Raw genomic sequence first — 15364 nt, 5'->3', positions numbered from 1 at the left:
ACACACACACACGCACACACAGACACACACATGCAGAAACACACACACACACACACACACAGACACACACACGCACACACAGACAGACACACACACGCACACAGACACACACACACGCACACACAGACACACACACACAGACGCGCACACACAGACAGACACACAGATGCACAGACACACACACACAGACACGCACACACACACACACACAAACGCACACACAGACAAACACACACAGACACGCACACACACACACAGACAGACACACACACACACACGCACACACAGACAGACACACACATACACAGACAGACAGACACACAAAGACACACACGCACACACAGACACACGCACACACACACACACACAGACACACACACACAGGTGTGCAGCTCTGGTCCCTGCTTTGACTCAGAGAAGCCAGTCTCATGCACAGACCTCGATGCACAAGAAACAAAACAGAAACAAAAACTAATATTTGAAAGAGCTAAGGATGCGTGAGATTACACTGCATTAAATCCCCTCGAGTGACATTTCTCAAAAGTAGTCGAAGATGGACCCTGTTTGGTGTTTGCTTAACCAGGAAGTAGAAGTATTCCGACTGTGAGTGTCTTAACACCCAAGTCTGTGTCTTTACCAGCGCCAATGCTTGTTTCTCATACGAGAACCTGTCAAGGACTCAAACACCCATGTCTGTGTCTTTGCAGGCGCCAATGCTTGTTTCCCATAACACCCACGTCTGTGCGTTTACAGGCGCCAATGCTTGTTTCCCATAATACCCATGTCTGTGTGTTTACAGGAGCCAATGCTTGTTTCCCATAACACCCATGTCTGTGTGTTTACAGGCGGCCATGCTTGTTTCCCATAACATCCATGTCTGTGTGTTTACAGGAGCCAATGCTTGTTTCCCATAACACCCATGTCTGTGTGTTTACATGTGTGCAGCTTGGAGCAGAGGAGGAAGGAGCCCTGTCTGTCTGTGCAGCGACCTTCATCTACAGACACTCAGACCCCAGATCAATTTCTCAAAAGTAGTCGAAGATGGACCCTGTTTGGTGTTTGCTTAACCAGGAAGTAGAAGTATTCCGACTGTGAGTGTCTTAACACCCAAGTCTGTGTCTTTGCCAGCGCCAATGCTTGTTTCTCATATGAGAACCTGTCATGGACTCAAACACCCATGTCTGTGTCTTTGCAGGCGCCAATGCTTGTTTCCCATAACACCCACGTCTGTGTGTTTACAGGCGCCAATGCTTGTTTCCCATAATACCCATGTCTTTGTGTTTACAGGAGCCAATGCTTGTTTCCCATAACACCCATGTCTGTGTGTTTACAGGCGGCAATGCTTGTTTCCCATAACATCCATGTCTGTGTGTTTACAGGAGCCAATGCTTGTTTCCCATAACACCCATGTCTGTGTGTTTACAGGTGCCAATGCTTGTTTCCCATAACATCCATGTCTGTGTCTTTACAGGAGTCAATGTTTCCCTGCTGGAGGCGGCGGTTCCGTCAGCGGCCACCAGATGGTGCTCCTCGCCTGCTGATGAAACCTCTGAGCTGCACATTGGATGGAAGGAGAAGGGTTTCCTCTTCCGGGTCAGCGGCGGCAGAGACAGCACCAGCAGCAAATGCTGACATCACTTCCTGCCTCTCTTTGTGTGTGCAGCTTGGAGCAGAGGAGGAAGGAGCCCTGTCTGTCTGTGCAGCGACCTTCATCTACAGACCCTCAAACCCCAGATCTGCCCCCCTCAGATCCCAGATCTGCCCCTCCCCCGGCCCCCAGGAGGGGGAGAGAGCCTTGACACGTCTGCACAGGTTTCTGCTCAGGTAGGAGATTGTCAGCACCTTCTGCTGTGTTTGTAGAAATAGACTGAATAATCCTGGAGGGAATCTTTGCAGGAGCCGGGCTGAGCTGGGCTCCTCTATCCGGGGCCCCTGGGGTTGAGCTGGGCTTATCTATCTGGGGGCCTCTGGGGCTGTGCTGGGCTCCTCTATCCGAGGGCCCTGGTGGCCTGAGCTGGGCTCTTCTATCCAGGGGCCCTGGGGCTGAGCTGGGCTCTTCTATCCGGGGGCCCCTGGGGCTGAGCTGGGCTCTTCTATCCGGGGGTCCTGGGGCGGAGCTGGGCTCTTCTATCCAGGGGGCCCTGGGGCTGAGCTGGGCTCGTCTATCCGGAGGCCTCTGGGGCTTAGCTGGGTTCTTCTATCCAGGGGCCCTGGGGGGCTGAGCTGGGCCCTTCTATCCGGGGCCCCTGGGGCTGAGCTGGGCTCGTCTATCCGAAGGCCTCTGGGGCTGAACTGGGCTCTTCTATCCGGGGCCCCTGAGGCTGAGAAGGGCTCTTCTATCCTGGGGTCCTGGGGTTGAGCTGGGCCCTTCTATCCGGGGGTCCTGGGGCTGAGCTGGGCTCTTCTATCCGGGGGCCCCTGGGGCTGAGCTAGGCTCGTCTATCCAGAGGCCTCTGGGGCTGAGCTGGGCTCTTCTATCTTAAGCCCTGGGGATGAGCTGGGCTCTTCTAACCGCGGGCCCCTGGGGCTGAGATAGGTTCTTCTATCCGGAGCCCCTGGGGCTGAGCTGGGCTCTTCTATCCAGGTCCCTGAGGTTGAGCTGGGCTCTTCTATCCGGGGGCCCCTGGGGTTGAGCTGGGCTCTTCCATCCAGGTGCCCCTGGGGCTGAGCTTGGCTCTTCTATCCCGAGGCCCCTGGGGCTGAGCTGGGCTCTTCTATCTGGGGGCCCCTGTGGCTGAGCTGGGATCTTCTATCCGGGGGCCTTGGGGCTGAGCTGGGCTCTTTTATCCGGGGCCCCTGGGGCTGAGCTGGGCTCTTCTATCTCGGGCCCCTGGGGTTGAGCTGGACTCTTCTATCTGGGGGCCCCTGGGGCTGAGCTCGGTTCTTCTATCTGGGGGCCCTGGAGCTGAGCTGGGCTCTTCTATCTGGGGGGGCCCTGGGGCAGGGGCTCTTCTATCCGGGGGCCCTGGGGCTGAGCTGGGCTCTTCTATCCGGGGGCCCCTGGAGCTGAGCTGGGCCCTTCTATCCGGGGGCCCCTGGAGCTGAGCTGGGCCCTTCTATTCGGGGGCCCCTGGGGCTGAGCTGGGCTCTTTTATCTGGGAGTCCGGGGGCTGAGCTGGGCTCTTCTATCTGGGGGGCCCCTGCGGCTGAGCTGAGCTGGGCTCTTCTATCCGGGGCCTCCTGGGGCTGATCTGGGCCCTTCTATCCGGAGGCCCCTGGGGCTGAGCTGGACTCTTCTATCTGGGGGCCCTGGGGCTGAGCTGAGCTGGGCTTTTCTATCCGGGGGCCCCTGGGGCTGATCTGGGCTCTTCTATTCGGAGGCCCCTGGGGCTGAGCTAGACTCTTCTATCTGGGGGCCCTGGGGCTGAGCTGGGCTCTTCTATCCGGGGGGTCCCTGGGGCTGAGCTGGGCTTTTCTATCCGGGGGCACCTGGGGCTGAGCTGGGCTTTTCTATCCGGGGGTCCTGGGGCTGAGCTGGGCTCTTCTATCCGGGGGTCCTGGGGCGGAGCTGGGCTCTTCTATCCAGGGGGCCCTGGGGCTTAGCTGGGCTCGTCTATCCGGAGGCCTCTGGGGCTTAGCTGGGTTCTTCTATCCAGGGGCCCTGGGGGGCTGAGCTGGGCCCTTCTATCCGGGGCCCCTGGGGCTGAGCTGGGCTCGTCTATCCGAAGGCCTCTGGGGCTGAACTGGGCTCTTCTATCCGGGGCCCCTGAGGCTGAGAAGGGCTCTTCTATCCTGGGGTCCTGGGGTTGAGCTGGGCCCTTCTATCCGGGGGTCCTGGGGCTGAGCTGGGCTCTTCTATCCGGGGGCCCCTGGGGCTGAGCTAGGCTCGTCTATCCAGAGGCCTCTGGGGCTGAGCTGGGCTCTTCTATCTTGGGCCCTGGGGATGAGCTGGGCTCTTCTAACCGCGGGCCCCTGGGGCTGAGATAGGTTCTTCTATCCGGAGCCCCTGGGGCTGAGCTGGGCTCTTCTATCCAGGTCCCTGAGGTTGAGCTGGGCTCTTCTATCCGGGGGCCCCTGGGGTTGAGCTGGGCTCTTCCATCCAGGTGCCCCTGGGGCTGAGCTTGGCTCTTCTATCCCGAGGCCCCTGGGGCTGAGCTGGGCTCTTCTATCTGGGGGCCCCTGTGGCTGAGCTGGGATCTTCTATCCGGGGGCCTTGGGGCTGAGCTGGGCTCTTTTATCCGGGGCCCCTGGGGCTGAGCTGGGCTCTTCTATCTCGGGCCCCTGGGGTTGAGCTGGACTCTTCTATCTGGGGGCCCCTGGGGCTGAGCTCGGTTCTTCTATCTGGGGGCCCTGGAGCTGAGCTGGGCTCTTCTATCTGGGGGGGCCCTGGGGCAGGGGCTCTTCTATCCGGGGGCCCTGGGGCTGAGCTGGGCTCTTCTATCCGGGGGCCCCTGGAGCTGAGCTGGGCCCTTCTATCCGGGGGCCCCTGGAGCTGAGCTGGGCCCTTCTATTCGGGGGCCCCTGGGGCTGAGCTGGGCTCTTTTATCTGGGAGTCCGGGGGCTGAGCTGGGCTCTTCTATCTGGGGGGCCCCTGCGGCTGAGCTGAGCTGGGCTCTTCTATCCGGGGCCTCCTGGGGCTGATCTGGGCCCTTCTATCCGGAGGCCCCTGGGGCTGAGCTGGACTCTTCTATCTGGGGGCCCTGGGGCTGAGCTGAGCTGGGCTTTTCTATCCGGGGGCCCCTGGGGCTGATCTGGGCTCTTCTATTCGGAGGCCCCTGGGGCTGAGCTAGACTCTTCTATCTGGGGGCCCTGGGGCTGAGCTGGGCTCTTCTATCCGGGGGGTCCCTGGGGCTGAGCTGGGCTTTTCTATCCGGGGGCACCTGGGGCTGAGCTGGGCTTTTCTATCCGGGGGTCCTGGGGCTGAGCTGGGCTCTTCTATCCGGGGCCCCTGGGGCTGAGCAGGGCTCTTCTATCCAAGGGTCCTGGGGCTGAGCTGGGCTCTTCTATCCGGTGGCACCTGGAGCTGAGCTGGGCTCTTCTATCCGGGGCCCCAGGGGCTGAGCTGGGCTCTTCTATCTGGGGGCCCTGGTGTTGAGCTGGGCTCTTCTATCCAGGTGCCCCTGGGGCTGAGCTTGGCTCTTCTATCCCGAGGCCCCTGGGGCTGAGCTGGGCTCTTCTATCTGGGGCCCCTGGGGCTGAGCTGGGCTCTTCTATCCGGGGGCCTTGGGGCTGAGCTGGGCTCTTCTATCCGGGGGCCTTGGGGCTGAGCTGGGCTCTTTTATCCGGGGCCCCTGGGGCTGAGCTGGGCTCTTCTATCCGGGGGCCTTGGGGCTGAGCTAGGCTCTTCTATCCGGAGGCCCCTGGGGCTGAGCTCGGTTCTTCTATCTGAGGGCCCTGGGGCTGAGCTGGGCTCTTCTATCTGGGGCCCCTGGGGCTGAGCTGGGCTCTTCTATCGGGGGGCCCCTGGGGCTGAGCTGGGCCCTTCTATCAGGGGCCCCTGGGGCTGAGCTGGGCTCTTTTATCTGGGAGTCCGGGGGCTGAGCTGGGCTCTTCTATCCGGGGGGCCCCTGGGGCTGAGCTGAGCTGGGCTCTTCTATCTGGGGCCTCCTGGGGTTGATCTGGGCCCTTCTATCCGGAGGCCCCTGGGGCTGAGCTGGACTCTTCTATCTAGGAGCCCTGGGGCTGAGCTGAGCTGGGCTTTTCTATCCGGGGGCCCCTGGGGCTGATCTGGGCCCTTCTATTCGGAGGCCCCTGGGGCTGAGCTGGAGTCTTCTATCTGGGGGCCCTGGGGCTGAGCTGGGCTCTTCTATCCGGGGGTCCTGGGGCTGAGCTGGACTTTTCTATTCGGGGGCCCCTGGGGCTGAGCTGGGCTCTTCTATCCGGGGGTCCTGGGGCTGAGCTGGGCTCTTCTATCCGGGGCCCCTGGGGCTGAGCAGGGCTCTTCTATCCAAGGGTCCTGGGGCTGAGCTGGGCTCTTCTATCCGGTGGCACCTGGAGTTGAGCTGGGCTCTTCTATCTGGGGCCCCTGGGGCTGAGCTGGGCTCTTCTATCTGGGGGACCTGGGGCTGAGCTCGGCTCTTCTATCCAGGGACCCCGGGTCTGAGCAGGGCTCTTCTATCCGGGCTGTTCTTGCCTTAGTACATCAGGTAGAACCGCCCATGACGGCGTGCCATGGGTAGTACGGTTGATACTTCATCTCATTCGTAGATCTAAGGCTGGTGCAGCCTTGTACTCATTTGTTCTTGCCTTAGTACATCGGGTAGTATTGCCCATGATGGAGTGCCATGGGTAGTACGATTGATATCTCATCTCATTCCTAGATCTAGGGAGTGTGCAGCCTGGTACTCATTTGTTCTTGCTTTAGTACATCGGGTAGTACCGCCCATGACGGCGTGCCATGGGTAGTACGTTTGATACCTCATCTCATTCCTAGATCTAGGGAGGGTGCAGCCTTGTACTCATTTGTACTTTTCTTAGTACATCAGGTAGTACCACCAATGAGGGTGTGCCTTGCGTAGCAGTGTAGATACTTTCCCAGGTGTTGTACGCCTCTGAAGATGGCACCGTTCCAAGGGGACGTCTCATCGCCACAATGCTGCTCCTCTGGTTGGTGTTGCAAGCGATCCAGAAGGCAGTTTTGTTGCTTTTTACAGGCACTTTGCCCGTAGTGGCGCTTATAGTCCGTGGACCGATTGCTTGTATGGAACCCTGTGTCTGTGGTACAGGTCCCACTCGACCCGCTCTGCCTGCTTTGTTCTGCAATACATACTGTCTGAGTCACCTATATAGGACACTGTGTGTACCGAGCCAGTCCGGTATCAGGTGACCCCACTTTAGGGAAATCTAGTCTGACATTCTTAGGTATTTGGGGGCTAAGTGACCAACAAACCAATCTTGTGAACTGGACGGGTGAAAGGGTCCACCAGGTCGTGATATGCTTGGGACTGAGTCGGAACGGCTGCATCTTTGTAGGAGTGGAAAGCGTAGTACCGGCATCTATAGGATCAAAGTTCTCCCATGAATAAAACATTTCAAAGGCATACACTGCATGTGCATGTACAACAAATGTTACTGCCCCCCTGTGCTCAATGTTGCCTCTGTCTGCACAATGTTGTGTAACTTCTGCCCTGTAATTGACTCCGATCAAACCAGGAGCTCCATGTTTAAAGAACCCTTTCAACTAACGAAAGATCCAATGTGCAAATACCACAGATTTGTTTGGATTTATAGTTTTGTGCTGAAAAATTCCCCTAATTGTTCGCTCTGGAAAAAAAATCTACCTGAAATGTTTGTTAACTGCTCACATTGACCCCTTAAATGCTGGCCCCTCTCTCTCCCCTCCCCCACGTGCTGAGCACTTTCTTTTAACGTATTTTGGGTAGTTTGTGCTTTGGGTACATAACTTTTTCTTCACAAAAGGTACCCATGGCAAATTTGGCACCCTCTTATGTCTAACATCCAGGGGATTGTAAAGGTACCCAGGGTTTTTGGATTCCCCTGGAGGGGACCCAGAAAATAGGCAAAATATAGCAAAATGTTTAAATTTTTTGAAAAAATAGGGAAAAAGTGCTCCAGAGAAAACTGTTTTTTTCCTATAAATGACATCATCGTACATTTGCTGTGCTAAGGTCACCATCTTCCCAGCTTGTAGGGACAACAACTGTTTTTTTACAACAGTTTTGGCCCATTTTGCCTATTTTTTGCGCTCTCAACTTTCTTCCAGTTGTTGGTGGAATCCACTGTGAAACCCAGGGGGGATCCAGGAAAGCTGCAGATTTATGAAAGTGGACAAAACTCAGAATTCACAAAGGGGTCATATGTGTAGATCCCTCAAGATTTTCCCAAATATGCTGACTGTTGAAATAACGAAATATTGAAAATTAGTAGGACAAAAATGCCGTTTGTGACAACGTTTTCATGTGTGAATTTCTGTCACAATGGCCAATTTACAAAACTGTTATTTGTACATCTCTAGACTTGAGGGTGCCCATACTAGAATATGATTCAGAGGACAAGTCTGGCTGAGGTGTTCTGGTTGGTCTGGAGTTTGTGTAGCAGGGTTTTGCTGATTCCGGCATCGAGGGCGTTGCCGTAGTCCAGTCTGCTCGTTATGAGTGTATGGGTGACGGTCTTTCTGCATTCTGTGAGGATCCACTTTAAGGTCTTGCAGAGGATGTGGAGGGAGTGGAAGCATTTGGAGGCGATTGCGTTGACCGGGCGGGTCAAGGTTTGCTGTCTATGATGATCCTGAGATTCTTAGCATGGGTGGTGAGGGTAGATGTTCATCCTATCTTTATTAGCCACCAGGTGGAGTCCCACGCTGATGTTCTTTTCCCGAAGATCACGGTTTAAGTCTGTCAGTCTTTTAGGCAGTTGATCTTCATCCAGTGGGCAATTCCAGTCAAACAGGAATAAAACTTCATCCGGGTATTGGGCGTCTTGGCCATGAGAGACAGTTGTGTGTCAGTATAGGAGAGGACGTTGATGTTATGAGAGTGGTGATTCTAGCTAAAGGGATCATGTATGCATTGAAGAGAGTCGGGCTCCGGGAAGATCTGCGTGGAACTCAGCAGACAAGGTCACCGGCATGGAACGTGTTCGGTGAAAGGATGACTGACTTGGTTCTTCCAGTCAGGAAGAAGCAGATCCATTGGAGTGCGTCTCGTTGGATTCTGATCTGGAGGTGTTGGATAAGGATGGGGTGGGAGACTGTCTCAAACTCTACAGAGAGGACCAGGAGAATGATATCACCATGTCTCTTCTGTCCAGAGTCATGCGGATGTCATCCATGGCGGGGATGTGGACAGTTTCCAAGCTGTGGTTGGGGCTCAAACCAGACTGAGTAGTTTTGAGGAGCTGGTGGTCCTTGAGGTATTCTACAAAGTGTCTGTTGACCATTTTCTCTAGGATGTAAACCGGGAATGGTAGCAGGGAGATCGGCCTGTGCTTGGCGAGCGTTAAAGGGTTTAAGGGGGTTTCTTCAGCAGTGGGAGGACAGTGGTGTCTTTCTCTCAAACAGTTCTTCCTCAGGGTCTGTAGTAAGATCGAGAGATCCACCCCCAGGCACCACCAACTCTGAATGCTGTATTAGCACAGACTATTGGAGTGGCCAGGCAAGGGAAAGGGGCTTAGGGGATAGGAACTGCGAGGAGCGAGATTTCAAAAAGAAAGCATACATAATATTCAGATGGAACCTGAGTTTTGAGTTCCCTGTAAAACTTCCCCCGCTTTTGAAGGATTAGGTTTTTTTACCCTGTTTGGTGAACTTAGAACTCTCTCTCTCTCTATTCTGCTTTTTTGAGGTTTTCTGTTTCTATACTGGCTCTCTTAAAATTAGGCTGCAAGATAAAGGGGATCAGGTGAAGCCACTTGTTCAACGCTAACCTTTTAACACCTTAGCTACACCCGATTCTAGACACTGCTACAAGGATACATTCCCTAAAGAGTTTCATTAAACATTTCTCTCCCTCTCCTTCAATAGTTCAACGCCCCTGGTTAAGTCATCTGGCTGTGAAAGAAAGTTATATGAACTGAACAATAATATTCATGAATCATGTTCTTTATTCTTCAGCCAAACGGGTTTGTCTCTATGGAGCTGCCTTCCCTGGAATTGTTTCAACTACTAATGGTCTTGACTGGTAGCGCAAGAAATCAGTTTACATTTAGTCTATTCCTGCAAGTTAGAACCAAAACTATGATGAGGCTTGAAACGCTAAAAAGTTCGAACGGCTCAGCCCTTACCAGGGGTTTTACTCTCTCCCAAGTGGATGCCGGACTCAGCTCTTACCAGGGGCTTCACTCTCTCCCGAGTGGAGGCCGGACGCAGCACTTACCAGGGGTTTCACTCTCGCCCGAGTGGAGGCCGGACTCAGCCCTTACCAGGGGTTTCACTCTCTCCCGAGTTGATGCTGGACTCAGCCTTTACCAGGGGTTTCACTCCCTCCCGAGTGGAGGCCGGATTCAACCCTTACCAGGGGTTTCACTCTTTCCCGAGTGGAGGCCGGACTCATCCCTTACCAGGGGTTTACTCTCTCCCAAGTTGAGGCCTGACTCAGCCCTTACCAGAGGCTTCACTCTCTCCCGAGTAGAGGCCGGACTCAGCCCTTACCAGGGGTTTCATTCTCTCCCGAGTAGAGACCGGACTCTGCCCTTACCAGGGGTTTCACTCTCTCCCGAGTGGAGGCCGGACTCAGCCCATAACAGGGGTTTCACACTCTCCTGAGTTGAGGCCGGAAGTGTGGCAGGGCGAGCGTACTCACCACCAAGGCGCTCAGCTGAAGAAGCGTTGGACAACAAACTCCGTCAACAAAACTGAGTGATCCAGTTTATCGTGGAAGCTCAGGAAGGAAGGGGTTACTTCAATCATTTCCTGGAATAGTAATCACGCGGTTCTGAACCGGCACCCTTTTATACACTAACCATACCCAGCATGGTCAGCAATCGCTGCTTTTGGGAATCGCAGCGCAGATGCATGGTCGTTCTCTGGAACGTAATAATTAACAATATTTGTCCCATATTAAACCACAGAATCATCACAGGCAATACTGATTGCATACATACAGAGGCCATTTCAGGCAGCGATTACCTAACACAGCGGAGTTTGTAACAGGACCGCATTCGGTGGTCTTTGCAAGCTAGTGGGCTTTTCCACAAGATAGTTGTCCTTCGCCTGAGTACGGGTCCTAGAGTGCTCACCACCGGGATTCTGAAGGTTGCGGAAAAGGTGGAATGATTGTGAGCATAGCGCTGATGTGTTGCAGTGCTCTGGAGTATGCTTGCTGGGGCAGGGGTCCGATGGGCCCTCTGAGAGGATGAACTTCATGGTGGTGGCCGACCTTTGGATTGGCTTTGGTTCTTTGGATGAGATCGGGAAGTGTTAGACTGGGCTTGTCCGGTCCGGTAGTAGGTTAAAGCTGCTGTAAATGGCGGTGATTTTGTGGCTGAAGAATTGAGAGCGGTTCTGCGAGGGAGTGATTGAGTTCGAGGCGGCTGATGGTGAGGTCCCAGATCTCTGTGGCTTGGTTGGTGAGTGAGAGGATGTTGATGAACTTGCATGCGAGTGCGGAGTGTTGTGTGACTAGTTGCGAGACTGTGTGTGCGAGAGAGTGGGGTTTTGGGCGCTGCTGGTGCGGATGCGGTGAGTGTTGGGTGTGGGTAAGTGCATGAAAATTCGCAGGAACGCTCCCTCGATGTTGTGTGGGGCAGTGAGGCACCAGCATGTGGAAGGGTGGCTGGGATTGAAGGCGCGGAGGGTCGCAGTAGGTAGTAGTGGGAGTGGAGGGACCAGGGTTACTGTCACTGGGCATCGTCCATGCATGGATGGGCGCAGACTGGCTTGCCTTTGGCATGCCTTCAGGGCATATGGCCATGTCTGAACTGGGGTGGCGGAGTGAGCTAAAGAATGATGATGGATTAAACCCAGATCAGTTGACTGGGGGTGAGTGCTTGCAATGTTCAACACTCCATCCATCATCCCCTTTTGTATCGCTTTGGTGGCCGTAAGTTCGCAGGGTATGCCCAGACATGGCTCCCGTGCTCACTTTGCCACTGAATTCAAGCTAGCCTGGCTGATGACGGCTGATTAGCTAGAAACTGGTCCCAGGATGCTTGTTTCCAGTCCAGGGAAGACATGGCTCGGCAGTTGGGGCAGGACTGTTCCCATGAGGCACCGGGTCAGACCGATTTGCACATGGCCATGTCTGCACTGAGGTGGCGGAGTGAGCTAAAGAATGATGATGGACAATGGGCAGATGGATAAGATCCCCTTCCCCTTTGAACTTACATTAGGGAAAGAAACCAGTGGCTGTCGGTGGCATCAGTTGCATGACAGCTACTGCAAGACAGTCCGGCTCAAGACCATCTTTAGTGTTTTTAAAGCATGGAGTGCTTCACGGAGAGCATGTGGCATTGGTAGATTATCATTCCACACACCCGTAAATAATAATTTTACTCTCCCAGAAGTATTTAGAGACACTTGTATGGGAAAATGGAAGAGAGCGGGAGTAAATAGAATAGGCTGTTTCTTTTCCCCCACTGGTCTTCGATCCTTCGAAGAACTGAAAGAAGATTTGACTTTGAATTGGCGGGATTTTTTTTAAATTTCTTCAAATGAGAGCTCTTCTTGAACTGAAAGGAGGGGGACAGGCTAAATTTGGGAAAGTTTAAATTATTGAAAGGATAACCCAAAGTAAAGTAAGCAGCCCTCCCAGATGATATGGACAAACCTCCAAAAAATTAAAGGTGAAGTCAGACGAGACATTTAGTGTGGGCGGAGCCCGAGATTTTATGACTTCAACAGTGTGGGACTTTATCCCGCCTCTCTCTTCCATTGGCTAGCTTCGTAAATGGAGGCTAGCCATTGGAAGAGAGGTGTGTCAATTACTATTTTCCCTGCCTTGATGCGATCCGTGGGCGTTTCTGTCTCTTTTTTTAAGTCCCGCCCCTTTTTTTGTCATGCCATTCATGTGCTGTTGCTCACGCGCTCCTCGCTTGCTGTCCTCCCCCCCCCCGATCGGCAGCAACTCGTCGTCCCCAGTCTTGCTCTGTGTCCCGGGATCGGCAGCCCTCCTCCCCTCCCTGTCCCGGGGTCGGTGGCTCTCCTCCCCCTCCACCAGTCTGGATCGGCCGCCCTCCCTCCCCCTTCAGTCTCTCCCTGTCCCGAGATTGCCTCCTCCCTCCCTCCCTCCTCTGACAGTGCAGCTCTGCTCAGCACTCTGCACAGGACGGCATGCAGTGCAGCCGCACCGGGACCCGCCTGCAGCCTATAGGTGGCCGAGAAGCACCTTTACGGGGCCTTTCACAGCCCTCTGCCGGGCCCAGAGAACAGCCTATCGCCTGTGGGGAAGTTCCCTGCGGATCTGGGCTTGTTAAACAAATGTCCGTGACTGCGCAGAAGTCTCTTAAAGGCGGAAATATTCCATAAGTTGTTTGTGCAGGCAGGCCCCTCCTCCGCCCGTGAAAGAATTGAAAGTATGCCGACCAGACACGTCATGGGCATTGTGGGTAAAAGCAGGCCGCCCGGTTAGTTCTCTTTTTGTCTGGTAAAGCAGGTTTGGCGTGATTGTGTGATCTTTGGCAGGCAGCGTGGTGATGCTGTGAAGCTGCAGCAGGTCAGGGGGAAGCTGCGTCCGAGGTAGGAGCGAGGCATCGCCGCAGAGGAGGAATCAGGGTGGCTGCTGGGCACTGAGCAGTGAAAAATCCAGGAGCAGCAACCCCCGCCCCCCCACCTCCGGAGCCCGGTTCGTTTCATTCTGGTCTCATTTCTGTGCCTGTCCCCTTGCTCGCGCTCGGTCTTTTTCTGCTCATCCTCCCTCTCTCAGTGTATTCAGTAGAGCTTCACTGGCCTGGCTTGTTGCTGACATATTGATTTGCACGTTTTGCCAAAGCGTTGCAGGTTCCCAGGTATTGAATGCTGTATGATGTCACTCTGAGGGTGGCACAGGTATTTCCTGGATTTCTCTTCCGCCTCTCAGTGTAGACTGCAGGCTTGCCGTTCATCCTTCGGCCTGGTGAGGTTGGTGATTGCCTGGGAGAAAGTCCCGTAATATTAGTTTGCTGTCTTGTGTCCGTTCCAGAGTCTGCCTGTGTCTTCCTTTACAGCCACAGGCTTGTGATCGCTGCTGCTGGGTTTGGTCACTAGATGTCTCTTCGCTATTGGTACATTTTGCAGGACAAGATTTCTGTTTCAGCGGGTCACATATTATCTCTTTTTGTCAGATTCAGATTCTTTGCTTCAGAGCTTTCCCTGTTTGTTTTGTCAGTATGTATTCCCTTCATCTTTCTCTATCTTGGGGCCTCTTACTCTCTTCATCTCTCGCTTCCTCCCTGTGAGCCTCTCTTGCTGCATTTCTGTCTGTATGTGATTTTCTCTCCTCTGTCTTATTCCCTGTGATCGATCGATCTGTCTGTCTGTCTGTCTGTCTGTGTCACAAAACAGGCATCAATGTGATACGGTCCTGTCGGTCTCAGTGGCACCTCAAACGTCACCAGACCCCCCCCTCCTCCTCCCAATGTCAGTATAGAAACATATAGCCCAAGTTACTCATCGTGTATTTTTTGTATTGCATGCTGACTTTGGTGCAATGAGCATGACACCATTGCATCATTTTCAATCATGTAAATGTTTATTTAAAGCAGTAAATCAAGTACAGGCTTTCATTCTTTAGTTGTGCTAATAGTATGAGAAAAGTATTTAACTCTGCAGTTACAAAACAGGGCTCCTCATAAAACATGTTTGGCTTCAAAAGCACATTCTGGCTACAGGAATCAGAGATGCTGAAGCTGCTAGCAAGCCAGAGCTAACAGGGGGCCGGGGCCCTGATTGCAGTTAGAACGTTTAGCCTTTGTGAATATAGCAGTGCGCACAGCACAAAGTGGTTATGCTCAGGCATTTTTGAAACTCCTTATGCAATGTAGAATGAGCACTTGGCCCTGGTTCTATTTAGAATGTTCAGGGGTTGCTTTTACACAAAGGCTACAACACAAGGAGCAATGGCTAAGCTCAGCGTTTGAAGCTTCTCCTGTTGTAGTCTGCTAACAATGGGCCCTGTGTGCAGTTTGAATGTTTAGGGTTGCTTTTACACAAAGGCTACAACACAAGGAGCAATGGCTAAGCTCAGCGTTTGAAGCTTCTCCTGTTGTAGTCTGCTAACAATGGGCCCTGTGCAGTTTGAATGTTTAGGTTTTGTTTTACACAAAGGCTACAACACAAGGAGCAATGGCTAAGCTCAGTGTTTTAGGCTTTTCCTGTTATAGTCTGCTAACAATGGGCCCTGTGTGCAGTTTGAATGTTTAGGGTTTGTTTTACACAAAGGCTACAACACAAGGAGCAATGGCTAAGCTCAGTGTTTGAAGCTTTTCCTGTTATAGTCTGCTAACAATGGGCCCTGTGTGTAGTTTGAATGTTTAGGGTATGTTTTACAATTCATGAACAGGTTTCTAATTGAACAGTGGCAATGCTGATGCGCTGCAGAGGCCGCCTGTAGGAAAACGCCTTTTATTGCGTCACCCCTGTTTCCTCTGGACTGATGCTTCCGGTTGTTTAGGTCAAGCCTGGGCGGCTCACGCGCTGCTCTGCAAGGCATGCTGTATTCAGGTAGGGACTTGAAGCTCCGCCCACTCTCCGCCCATATTTTTCATTGACTTGTCATTGTCCACGGTAAACTGTGGCTGCTTATTGGTCAGTAGGCTTAGTATTCCCTCCTTAGTCCTGCCTTGTCTCATTTTGTAACAACCCATGGCGACACCCCCTGCTACATCTGTTGTTACTCGGTAGGCTCTAATCACAGCCTCCAATCACTCTTTTCTCAAATAGCTTTGGACACGCTCTCTCCTAACACTTTAAAAAAATGTTTGCGAACGCATTTACAAAGCAATAGGTCTTGCATTTGCAAGAGTTTAAGCTATTGGCATTGTAAATGACAAT

At 53.5% G+C, this 15364-nt stretch overlaps 1 protein-coding gene across 2 annotated transcripts in view; it reads left to right on the top strand.

Annotated features, from left to right (window-relative positions):
- The first annotated feature begins 1512 nt into the window (after positions 1–1512).
- The window catches only part of LOC147663877 (uncharacterized), a 67942-nt gene continuing 54090 nt past the window's right edge, over positions 1513–15364 (top strand). For both annotated transcript variants that reach the window (XM_086950134.1, XM_086950133.1), the window contains exon 1: positions 1513–1824. The gene's annotated coding sequence lies outside the window, so the exon portion shown is untranslated. The remainder of the gene's footprint in view (positions 1825–15364) is intronic.

Source organism: Lissotriton vulgaris, unplaced genomic scaffold (assembly GCF_964263255.1).
Source record: "Lissotriton vulgaris unplaced genomic scaffold, aLisVul1.2 SCAFFOLD_1931, whole genome shotgun sequence".
NCBI classification, from domain to species: Eukaryota; Metazoa; Chordata; class Amphibia; order Caudata; family Salamandridae; genus Lissotriton; species Lissotriton vulgaris.
Note: the sequence above shows the minus strand (reverse complement) of the source record. Positions and strands in the feature narration are given on the sequence as shown.